General features: G+C 41.3%; 1 non-coding gene across 1 annotated transcript; it reads right to left on the bottom strand.

Moving 5' to 3' along the window:
- Positions 1-3,790: 3,790 nt before the first annotated feature.
- LOC145071879 (small nucleolar RNA R71) lies at positions 3,791-3,897 on the bottom strand. The gene has a single exon (XR_013690840.1). It is a non-coding gene; the product is annotated as a small nucleolar RNA R71 (small nucleolar RNA).
- Positions 3,898-8,898: the final 5,001 nt, after the last annotated feature.

The following is an 8,898-nucleotide window of genomic DNA, read 5'->3' as shown; positions in this document are numbered from 1 at the left end:
CCAAAGCGGACAATATTGTGATACGTGCCAGAGGGGGATGTTACAAATGGTATCAGAGCCAAGGCACGGGTCGATGTGTTCGACGGGGACGTCGTACCCTATAATGGGGGGTGAAAGTGGGTTAGATCTGATCCCACATCGGCTGGGAAGGAGAACTAAGCATTCCTTATAAGGGGTGTGGATACCTTCCCTATCACAACGCGTTTTAAAGCCGTGAGGGCAGCAGATCCCATAAGAACTCTGCAGTTAAGCGTGCTCGGGCAGGAGTAGTACCAGGATGAGTGACCCCCTGGGAAGTCCTCGTGACAAGTGGCCCAAAGCGGACAATATTGTGATATGTGCCAAAGGGGGATGTTACACCAGAGATCATGGAAGATCAAGGCATATCGACAAAAAAATACCATTTCATTAGACATAGAGTATAAGAGGGTCACCTCGTCGAGAAGAGGGTGTCATCAGAAGAGAATCCAGCAGATCCACTCACAAAGGGTCTGAGTAGGGTCAAGAACATTCAGCATGCTAGGAGCATTGGTCTGAAGGATGATATTAGTTTTAGCAGCTAGATAGGTATTTAGAAACTTGTAACGAAGTAAATGTAGTTGACTTTTGGTGATTAACTAATGGAGATTTATTTATGAGTTGGATTACTACCTCCTGTCTGTTATTTATTTTGTGTTTCATTTTGCATGGTTTACTTCCCACATAATTAGATTTTTCAAACATCCACAGTCGATCATACTTTTGGAAGTAAGTAGTGAATCAAGACTGTCATGAATTGAATTGTAGATTGTCTAAAGGGTTTTAGACATAGCAATGGTATTGTTGCAATATTCGTGAGTACTTTGAAATATAGAATTTAAGTATTGGATTAACCCGCACTCATAGAATTACTTCATGCAATTTATCACGAGTAATTCTGAGACGATAACATCTTATAATCTTTAAACGGAGATATATGAATTATTGTTTATGAGTTGGTTGTGCATTGATGATATGTAAACGCATCATTAACTTGATGTTACAAAATGTATTGTTGTGCATGCTTTGATGAGTAAATAGTACAAGCATATAAGTCAAACTTCATCTGTTCTTTTTTATCCTTAGGGGGGAAAAGTGATATCTTTGGGCCCCTCGATGACTTGGTGTTGACTTATAGTGTCAGGCCCTCCCATGACTAAATTGATGTGTTCGATTAGTAGTTCCTTGTCAACACAAATCAAAAATCGGGAAACAAAGTATTGGACATGATATTGATTATGTTCCATGTCTCATATCCGCACGATATCTTACAGAACGAAGGATTATATGATCATTTATCTTAGGACACGTGACTGACTAAGTCAGATTTCAACAGCAGCTTTGAAAGCTACAATTTGCTAATCAGCTTAGAAGAATATACTGGCAATTATAGTTATTAGACTTATCCAAGTGGAAGACTATTGGATTAGGTGTTTAATATGTGCATAATTAGCTAATTATTTAACATATATTCTTGGTTATTTTTGGTTAGTTATGAGAATAATATGGAAAAAAGGTACTTAAAATGCTTTGAATTGTGTTTTCAGTCCAAAAGATATGCTTGGAGGCAAAAAGGAGAAAAGGGAAAGCAAGTGAAGGTTAAAGAATGGAAAGAGAGACTTACTCGGCGAGTAGGTCGGCATTACTCGGCGAGTACGCGATGAGATGCCAGGAGATATGTACGACTGCTGATCTAGAGACGGATAAGTATTGACCTACTCGGCGAGTTTATTCTGCTACTCGCCGAGTACCCTCTGTTTGAGGATATCTATAAAAGACGAATCCTTATTCCATAAGAAGGCATTCCTGGCGAGCTTTGAAGGGAGAGCTGCGACTAAAAGGTTCAGAAGGCGCTAAGGAACCCTAGGCTTCAAGAGTTGGAAGAATTCAAGCAATTAGGTTAATTCTACCACTTAGACTTAGGAATTAAACATGTTTGCTTTCATAAACTTTGTTTTTATGCTTGTTTCTACTGCAACTATGAGCTAAACTCGTTTTTGTTTCTGTTTGGGGAATACCAAAGAACTCCTATGGTTTAATTATTGATTCTTGTTTAATTGTCTATTGGTGATTTATTAAATTAAGTTTGTTAAAGAACCTTATGTATTAATCACTACTATTTTCTTTTAATTGGAAGGCAATTAGGTTGCATGAACATCACTTAATTGTTAACCTCATATGTCTATGTGAATGCTAAAATATATGCTTAGAAGTAATGATTATGAAACTAAGATTAATAAGAAAATAGGAAGATTAATGTGTGAGCTTGTTTGAGAAACCATCAACAAGAGGTTAATTGAATTAATAACTTAATTGACCATTACAAATCTTATTTAATCCAAATAATTAATCTAGGGAATTAATTAGTTTAAACACTTGATCAACGCTTAAATTAGTTAATTGTCTAAGGGTTAGGAGTAATGAACATGAACCTAACTACTATCATTGGTAACCAATAGCAATTAATCTACCTTAACTTAAATAACCATAGGAGTGAATTGGTTGAACCTAAATAGAAACATCTTTATCAAATTTGGTGAATAGTTGTTGCTTTAGTTAATTAGTTAAATTTAATTTGTTTAAGTTTCTAGTCTTGCAAAACTAGAGAAAAAAAACCATTTACTTTTATTATTTGTTTTAGTTAAAATTAGCTATTAGTTTAATTTCCGTTCCCTGAGTTCGATACCTTACTTATCAATCTATACCACTTAAAGACAGGTTCACTGCCTTTGTGTGCTCAAATTATTAATAAAAAGTAGGGATAAAACTAATTGAATTTACACACAACAAGTTTTTGGCGCCGTTGCCGGGGAACGGTTCTAAATAATTAAGCTAATTCCTAATTTTTTTCGATCCTTTGTGTGAGTTTACTTGCATAAAGTTCATTTATTGCAATTTAGTATCCAGTAATTAGGTTTTAGTATCTGTTTTAGTTAAGTTAAAACTTAAATTTTTTTTTTTTGAAATATCACTGATACTCGCCGAGTGCACTCGCACCTACTCGGCGAGTAGCAGTTTAACCAGCAATTTTTTTCTTTTCTTTTACAATCTTTTTGTTCTTTTTACGTTTTTTTTTTATTTGATTAATTTCAGGACTCTCATGACCAGAGGAGCAAACACACCACTGGTACCTCCGTTTGAAGATCCCGAATCCGAATTGAAAAGAAACAAAGGGAAGGACGTGGAGAGTTCAAGCACACCAAAGAAATCACCATTGTCCAACTTGAAGACTGTTTTTGGGAAAAAGAAGAGCAGTAAATCAGGAGCTTCTAGCGCTTCCTTGACAATTGAGGAGCCAATCCAAGAAGATATTGGATACGAGACCGAGGAAGAAGAGGAGGCAACGTACGAACAAGAAACCGGATCGGAGGAAGAGTTAGCATTCACTATGGCTAACATTGATGAAATTCCCATGGGGGAATGGAAGAAGAGGATGCGCGACGACCATGGCCCGGGACTTGTGCAACCCGCAATTCCCGCAACTGCTACCTTCGAACTAAAAGGTCATATCCTAGCTGCGCTTAAGGAAATACCTTTCTATGGGAAAGATCATGAAGATGCCTACAAACATTTGGATGAAGTAAATGATGTTGCTGACTATTTCAACATTCCAAATGTAACCCGCGAAACTCAACTACTTCGGATGCTTCCGGTAACCTTCAAGGGTGTTGCTAAAGACTGGCTCAAATCACTTCCTCCCGGGTCAGTCACTACTTGGGCCAAAATGAAGGAAGAATTTATAGATCACTTTTGCCCACCATCCAAAATAGCCAAACTCAAGAAGGCCATTGCAAACTTTGAACAACAAGCTGGAGAATCTTTATATGAAGCATGGGAGAGGTACAAAAGTTTACTACGAAATTGCCCACACCATGATCTAAACAGCCAGCAAGAAGTTTCCATCTTTTATGATGGAGTTAATGTCACAACCCGGCAGTTGCTAGACTCACAAGGCCCACTTACAAAGAAGCCACCCCCGGTGATTAAAGAATTAATTGAAGAATTCTCTAAACACTCTAGAGAATACCACAACCCTAGGAATGATGTCACGAGGGGAGCCGCGTACGCTGCTACTGAAGATTTATCCGCGGTCATGGCCATGTTAAAAACCATGGATAGGAGAATGGACAAAATGGATCAAACTATCCATGCCATACGGGTGGGTTGTGAAAACTGCAATGGACCTCACCTCACTAGGGATTGTGATTTAGATGAGCACGGAAACAAAAAGGCACAAGTATGCTATTCGAGCGGTGACCGGTATGATGAACACTGGCGAAAACAAAAGAAGGAGTGGCTGCCTTACGAAGAGTACAAGAAGGCCAAGGAGGAGAAGTATAGACAAAAAGGAAGAGGCTTTTACCAAAAGGAGGAGCCGGTGCAAGAGAAGAAGCCAAGCTTGGAAGATATGCTAACTAAATTTGTGGCTGCTTCCGAGAAAAGACACAGTGACCACCATGCTGCTATCCAAGAAACAAGAACAATGCTCAGGAACCAGCAAGCATCCATCCATAATATAGAAACTCAGCTTGGGCAACTCGCTCAACAACTAAACCAAAGGTCACCGGGAGAGCTTCCTAGCAAAACCGAGAACAACCCACGAGGCGCGCAAGTGAATATTGTTACCACAAGAAGTGGGAAGATTATTACTCCCTTGACCCCCATTCGAACTGAAGCGAACAAGGACTCACAGAAGGAAGAAACGGAAGTACAAGTTGAAAACCAACATTCACAATCTGAGAGCCCTACTCGCCGAGTAGAACCGATGGACTCGGCGAGTACATCTAAAAAAACTAATGATCAGCCACCCTTGAAACCATACCAGCCTCCAATGCCATACCCAGCCCGAGCCAAGAAGGAGAAGCAGGAAGAGGAATATCAGAAGTTCCTTGATCATATTAAAACTCTTCAAATAAACATTCCTTTCATTGAAGCCGTTATGCAAATGCCCAAATATGCAAAATTCCTTAAGGAACTCCTTACTAATAGAAGAAAGATGGAAGAGGTGCAGAAAGTAGTATTGAATGAGAATTGCTCCGCCGCCATGCTAAACAAATTACCAAAGAAGAAGGGTGATCCGGGGAGCTTAACTCTACCTTGCCAATTTGGCAACTTGGCAGCAATTCATGCTTTAGCTGATTCTGGAGCGAGTGTGAACCTTATGCCGTACTCGTTCTTCAAAAAGCTGGACCTCCCGGAGCCAAGGCCAATTCGAATGGCAATTCATTTGGCAAACAAGACGGTTACTTTCCCAAGAGGCATATGTGAAGATTTATTAGTGAAAGTAGACAAATTTGTCTTCCCAGCTGACTTCATCATTCTCGACATGGAGGCGGATCCGCAAGTACCAATCATCCTTGGAAGACCCTTCCTCAACACCGCTAGCGCCATCGTAGATATGAGAGATTCAAAGCTCACATTGCGAGTTGGGGACGACTCAGTAACATTCGGGGTAGACCAAGCCATGAAGTACTCAAGGACTAGTGACGACACGGCGTTCTCAATCGACATGCTTGACGAGTTATGGGAAGAAGACATACCTGAAAATTCCAGCAAGTTTGCAGCTTTGGAAGAAGTATTTGATCCAGAAAAAGATTTAATAGAGATTGAAAGACTGTTGGAGGAAGCAGAGTATGAAGAACTAAAAAACCAAGCTGACAACCCTACTCGCCGAGTAGACCCGATCTACTCGCCGAGTTCACCTAAAGAAATGTCAGCAGTCGCGAATACTGCCATCAACTCGCCGAGTACCACACCTGCACTCGGCGAGTCTGCCACTATGCAGAATAAATTGGAGCTCAAAACACTGCCGGACCATCTGGAATACGCCTTCCTGGAAGAAGGAAATCAGAAGCCAGTGATTATAGCCTCAGATCTCTCCAAGACGGAAAAGGAAGAGCTTGTACGGGTGTTAAAGACGAGGAAAAGAGCCATCGCATGGAGCATCTCCGACATAAAGGGAATAAGTCCATCCTACTGCTCTCACAAAATCAACTTAGAAGAAGGAGCCAGGCCGGTGGTGCAGCATCAAAGAAGATTAAACCCGAACATGCAAGAAGTCGTCAAAAAGGAGGTGGTCAAGCTTTTGGATGCAGGAATCATCTATTCCATCTCCGATAGCCCATGGGTGAGTCCGGTCCAGGTGGTGCCCAAAAAAGGAGGAATGACGGTCATTACCAACGACAAGAACGAGTTAATTCCAACGCGAACGGTAACCGGTTGGCGAGTGTGCATCGATTATCGCAAGCTAAACGATGCCACTCGCAAAGACCATTTTCCCCTTCCTTTCATAGACCAAATGTTAGAAAGACTATCGGGCCATAGCTACTATTGCTTCTTAGATGGGTTTTCCGGGTATTTCCAAATACCCATAGACCCAATGGACCAAGAAAAGACCACCTTTACATGCCCCAGTGGGACCTTCGCCTATAGACGCATGCCATTTGGACTATGCAATGCACCTGCGACATTTCAAAGGTGCATGACCGCCATATTCCATGATATGGTGGAAAAAATTCATGGAGGTCTTTATGGATGACTTTTCTGTCTTCGGATCTTCTTTCAATGACTGCCTCACAAATCTTGACTCGATGCTTGCTAGATGTGAGAAAACCGACTTGGTCCTAAATTGGGAAAAGTGTCATTTCATGGTCAAAGAGGGTATAGTATTGGGACATAAAGTCTCTAAAAAAGGAATTGAGGTGGATCGGGCAAAGATAGACACCATTGCTAAATTACCCCCACCAACTAATGTGAAGGGCATTAGAAGTTTTTTGGGACACGCAGGTTTTTACCGGCGTTTTATTAAAGATTTTTCCAAAATTACGAAACCTCTAACACAATTATTATTAAAAGATGCACCCTTTAATTTCACTAAAGAGTGTTTAGAGGCATTCGACCTTTTAAAAGAAAAATTAACTAATGCCCCAATCATTATAGCCCCAAATTGGGATTTACCCTTCGAAATCATGTGTGATGCTAGTGACTATGCACTAGGAGCGGTCCTTGGACAAAGGGTTGATAAGCATTTTCAACCCATTTATTATGCAAGCAAGACCTTGAATCCTGCCCAAGAGAATTATACCACTACTGAAAAAGAACTGTTAGCCGTAGTTTACGCTTTTGATAAATTTCGCCCTTATTTGGTTTTATCTAAAACCACTGTTTTTACTGACCACTCGGCTATCAAGTATTTGTTTTCCAAACAGGATGCCAAGCCAAGACTAATACGATGGGTGCTGCTTCTTCAAGAATTCGATATAGAGATACGAGATAAGAAAGGAATGGAGAACGTAGCGGCCGATCATTTATCTAGGCTCGAGAACCCGGCATTGCAAGAAGATAAGGATGGAGACGACTTTCCGGATGAATACATTATGGTGTCCGTGGGAGAAGAGCCATGGTTCGCGGATATAGCTAACTATTTAGCTACCAAGTACGTCCCGAAGGATTATAGTAGTCAGCAAAAGAAGAAATTCTTTTCGGAGATCAAATATTACTTTTGGGACGATCCATACCTCTTCCGAAGCTGCGCGGATGGAATTATACGAAGATGTGTGTTCGGAAAGGAGAGTCGAAAAATACTAGAGCACTGCCATAGCGGGCCCACGGGAGGACATCATGGACCACACTATACCGCAAAGAAGATCTTTGACATTGGGTTCTATTGGCCTACAATCTTCAAAGATGCAGCCCAATATGTCAAAGAATGCGATGCTTGCCAAAGGGTGGGAAACATTTCCTCCCGTAATGAAATGCCTCAACATAGCATTCAAGTGTGCGAGGTGTTCGACGTGTGGGGCATAGACTTCATGGGGCCATTCCCCACATCCAAAGGAAACAAGTACATCCTCGTGGCGGTGGATTATGTGTCAAAATGGGCGGAGGCACAGGCTTTACCTACAAATGACGGACGGGTAGTGGTACGGTTCTTGAAAAGACTATTCTCCCGGTTTGGTGTTCCAAAGGCCCTAATTAGTGACCGTGGCACACACTTTGCCAATGATCAATTGGACAAGGTGCTCAAGAAATATGGGGTGACCCATAAGTTCTCCACATCATACCACCCGCAAACGAGTGGGCAAACGGAAGTTACCAATCGAGCTTTGAAGCGTATCTTGGAGAAGTCGGTGGGAAGCAATCGCAAGGAATGGTCGGATAAATTGGATGACGCGCTATGGGCGTTTCGTACCGCTTTCAAAACACCTATTGGTACTACACCATATAGGTTAGTTTATGGAAAGCAATGTCATTTACCGGTTGAAATCGAGCACAAGGCATATTGGGCGCTAAAAAGATGCAACTTTGACATGGAAGAATTGAAGACCAACAGTTTAATGCAAATGAATGCCCTTGAAGAACTCCGAAATGAGGCCTATTCTAGTTCGTGGCTCTATAAAGAAAAGACCAAGAGATGGCATGACCAAAGAATCAAAAGCAAAGACATCCATGAAGGCCAAAAAGTACTACTCTTCAATTCCCGTCTAAAACTTTTCTCGGGAAAACTCAAATCAAGGTGGGATGGTCCATTTGTGGTTAAGACGGTGTTTCCTCATGGGGCTATTGAATTGATCTCAAGAGATGGCACGCCATTTAAAGTCAATGGCCATCGAGTGAAGAAATATGAAGAAGGAGTCCCCCGCAATGAAGGAATGGAGGAGCTCCTGCTGTGCGGAATTGCAAAAACATAGAAGGGGCGGAGTCCAGCTAATGACTGCATCAAAAGAAGCGCTTCTCGGGAGGCAACCCGAGTTTCACGTTTGCATTTTCTTTCCCTTTCTTTATTTTTCGCATTGTTTTTTTCATTTCTCTTCATTCATTCTATTTCTCTAAGTGCTTAAGGACAAGCTCTACTGAAAGTGTGGGGTGGAAAGGCTAAAA

Source organism: Lactuca serriola, chromosome 8, assembly GCF_051521515.1.
Source record: "Lactuca serriola cultivar US96UC23 chromosome 8, Lser_US96UC23_V15, whole genome shotgun sequence".
NCBI classification, from domain to species: Eukaryota; Viridiplantae; Streptophyta; class Magnoliopsida; order Asterales; family Asteraceae; genus Lactuca; species Lactuca serriola.
Note: the sequence above shows the minus strand (reverse complement) of the source record. Positions and strands in the feature narration are given on the sequence as shown.